The following is a 3994-nucleotide window of genomic DNA, read 5'->3' on the forward strand; positions in this document are numbered from 1 at the left end:
GGGATTGTTGTGGAGCCGTGTGTATTGACCGACACCTAGTGCTCTTGTTGTTTGGGCTGTGTTGTATTGACCGACACTAGACCCTTGTGTATTCTGTGGATGGAGTTGTGTTGTATTGACCGACACTTACTCCGAGTTGTGTTGTATTGACCGACACTAACTCATGGGTTTGTTGAGATTGGGTTGTGAGCTAAACTTTTCGTGGTAAGGACGATTCGTTGTTTGGCTAACCACGTTGCATTCAATCGGGTGAATAACGGGAATGGTTCACCTGTGCATATCATGGTGAATAACGGGAATGGTCACCTTGCATTAATGATGAATAACGGAATGGTTCATCATCGGTGAATAACGGGAATGGTTCACCAAGGATGAATAACGGAATGGTTCATCCAGGATGGATTTCATCCAGGATGGATAACGGGAATGGTCCATCCATAGTGAAAATGCTTCACTTGTGCGAACGGGAACGCGTCACAAATCCGGATACATATTGTGCATTTCACGCATACATTCATGCTGACTGAGATTGTGTGTGTTTGTTTATTGAAGCAATGTTAGAGCCATAACATGCTAGGATTGTTTATATGTATATTATATCAACATATATCTATACCCCCATATCACATGTTGAGTGTATATCTACTTATTGCTGTGAGTTGACCCTAGCGCCTTGGCTTTGTTTGTATGTTTGTGTTTGGGCGGTCGGGCCTGCTGCCAGATGTCGATGGCCGACTGGTGTTCGATGGTCTCTCCCTCGGGGGGGATCAGATATGAGCTTGTGGATCGGGATGCCCCCACCGCTTGGGTGATCGATGTTGTGGGTCATCGAGCGACCGTACCGGGGAAGGGTCATGGAGGACCGGACTGACGAGTGTGAACATCTGACGAAAGAAGTTCTACGACGCATGGAGCTGAGCTTCAACTTGCCGTCTTCAGTTCGCCGAGGACTCGGATGTGTGAGCAGTTATGGGTTGGTAGAGTTAGGCAGGCGTCATATTTGTGTAGAGCTCTGATTCGTTTTGCTTTTGGGACGGGGTAGGTTCCCGACGCATGGCTTTTGTGTGGTTCTCTTATTGAGGGATCACAGTGAGTCAGTCGGACTATAGGAGTCTTTGCTTAGGCCATTTTGAGGCCGACTTTCTCCCAGTGGATTGTAATTATAACCTTTTCCACTCACACTTCTGGATCTGTAACTATTTGCCTACGGGCACACTACCTTGGAGTCACTGCGAGTGCGCGTGACATGGGAGTGCAGCTGAGGCTGTACATGTGTATATATTTGTGTGTTGGTTGGGTTTTTGTCTTTATTTTCTATTGCTTGATTTAAAAGGTATCAAAACAAAAAAATTACCTGTTTTCAGCGTAAAGTCTATTTTTGGTTACTAAAGTGACACCTGGAAATCGGGGTGTTACATTGTGGTATCAGAGCTTAGTCGAGTCTTTTGGGAGTCTTTGGGGAATAGGTCTTCTGTGCTAGGTTGTGTGACTCTGCAAAGAGTGAAAATTGATTGTCTGCAGAGCGATTTTCGCTCTAATTGCTTGCGTTACTACTCAATCGGATTGAGTGGTTTGTCTAGTGCTACCGTATGGTTAGTACTAATCGGACGTTCGATGGGATATAGGATGGTGGATCTTAACCGGATGGCGGAGGCTACACGTGAGCATCATCAACGACTGATGGCGACAGCAATGTATCAATAAAGAGGAATGAACCGAATTGGAGCTGGGGGACCAATGAGGTCAGGTTCCCAAGGCTACAACGGAAGGAAGAGTTACCATAAGTGGGGACCATATCAGCGTTCCGAGGGAAGAAATCTTATCTCAAGAGAGTACAAACCGACGACTGCTGATACTGGGGGGGAAGCCAGTTGGTGACAAAGGAGTGACATGTACTCGTTGCAGAAAGTTTGGGCATTTTGCTAACAAATGCTCAGTGATTGGACGGAGATGCTTCAAGTGTAACCGAGAGGGGCATCTAGCTGTGAACTGCAAGATCAAAGAAAGTCTATGCTTCAATTGCAACCAACCGGGACATTTCTCCCAAGATTGCAAGGCACTCAGGGGCGAATCATCAGGGAATGTTGGGAAAGGAAAACAACTTGCTACAGAGGAAAGGATTCATATCAAGGGAGGAGCAAGAGTTGAGGAGTCGAACGAGGAAGAACGTGGGAACGATGGTAATATTTTAACTGTTCTCGTATTCTAGAATAACTTACTCTTTTTATATTCAAGCGAGTGTGACGCGCCTAACTTGTATTTACTACTTAGACTATGATCCTATGATTATTATCCCTAGTAGGACCTTATTCGAAGTTGCTCGTGATTTAACTATAGAGGTTACACGAGATCTAGAATAGCACGCGGAGCTAGGGAGTTGTTTTACCGAGGCGTTGATAAGGAAGCTAGGATCTCAGGGAAATTCCTTATGGGTACGAATCGTAGGATTTTAGGGCGTTTAGTTTTGAAGCGGAGTCGTTAGAGGATCTTTCGGCAAAAGGGATTCATTCGACCGAGTGTTTCACCGTGGGGAGCGCCAGTGTTGTTAGTCAAGAAGAAGGACGGAAGGTCGAGATCGTGGGTGGATTATCGACAATTGAACAAGGCGACGATCAAGAACAGATACCCGTTGCCGAGGATAGATGATTTGATGGACCAACTATGAGGGGCTACCGTATTTTCCAAGATAGATTTGAGGTCAGGCTATCGTCGGATCAGAGTGAAGATTGAGGATATACCGAAGACTGCATTCAGAACACGCTACGGACACTACGAGTACTTAGTGATGCCGTTTGGAGTGACAAATGCACCTGCTGTTTTCATGGATTACATGAACCGCATCTTTCATGAATTCTTAGATCGGTTTGTGGTGGTGTTTATTGATGATATACTGATATACTCGAAGGATGCAACGGAACATGAAGGACATTTGCGCCAAGTTCTACAATTGTTGAGAGAGAAAAAGCTGTATGAGAACCTTCCAAGTGTGAATTCTGGTTGGAGGAAGTCAATTTCTTAGGCCATGCTATCTCGAAGGAGGGCATAGCTGTGGATCCGGCGAAAGTGGAGACTGTTTTGGCTTGGGAGCAACCGAAGATGGTGACAGAGATCAGAAGTTCTGTGGATTTAGCTGGATATTATAGACGCTTCATTGAGGGATTTGCCAAGATTGTTGGACCTTTGACTCAATTGACGAGGAAGGATTAATCTTTTACATGGATTGAGGGTGTGTGGTTCCGTAGCAGAATCGTTAGGAACTTGATATCAGGATATTTGTGGTTACTGGATGTCAGGAACTCATTGTCTGTTCCAGTGGGTTTTTCTAAATTTCCACCTTCGATGTATTAGGCCTGATCAACCTAATATTGAGGGGGTGATATTCGGAATCACAGCTGATAATGGACCTTGATAGAAGGATGTGTAAGATGAATTTGAATTGATTGAGGATTAGTCGGATTTGGGAGGAAAGTTCGTGTTAAGCATTTGATTGTACAAGATTAAGATTTGAACCTTTGGAAGTTGATGATTTTCGTATAGACATTGATTGGTTAGTTCGTGTGATTACTCCAAGTAGAGGTAGACTAAGCCAATAGAATTGATGTTGGAAAATCTTTAAGTATTTTCTCGGAAGTTATGAAGTCATAGGTTATGTGATTTCTGACGTGGGATTATTAGAGATTAGATAGGTTGGATTTAATATCCGGTTATAGATGATTGTTTGATGGTAGCGAGATTGAGAAGAATTAACTCTGAACTAGATTGTTATAGTCGAGTTCGAGGAATAAGTTTTGCTAAGCGTTGGATTAATATGTGGAGACATTATAGTCTTAAGAGATGAATTTTCGCTTGAAAAGTGTTGAATTAATGATTAAGTTGGAGAAAGAAAGTTTTAGCATAAGTTGAATACTTGAGGTTGGTGATATGGATTCCAAGGTAATATGCTGAGATTACTAAGTGAGATTTACTAAGTTGGATTGAAATCTTAGGGTTAAGA

The sequence above is a fragment of the Lotus japonicus genome, chromosome 3 (assembly GCF_012489685.1).
Source record: "Lotus japonicus ecotype B-129 chromosome 3, LjGifu_v1.2".
NCBI lineage: Eukaryota > Viridiplantae > Streptophyta > Magnoliopsida > Fabales > Fabaceae > Lotus > Lotus japonicus.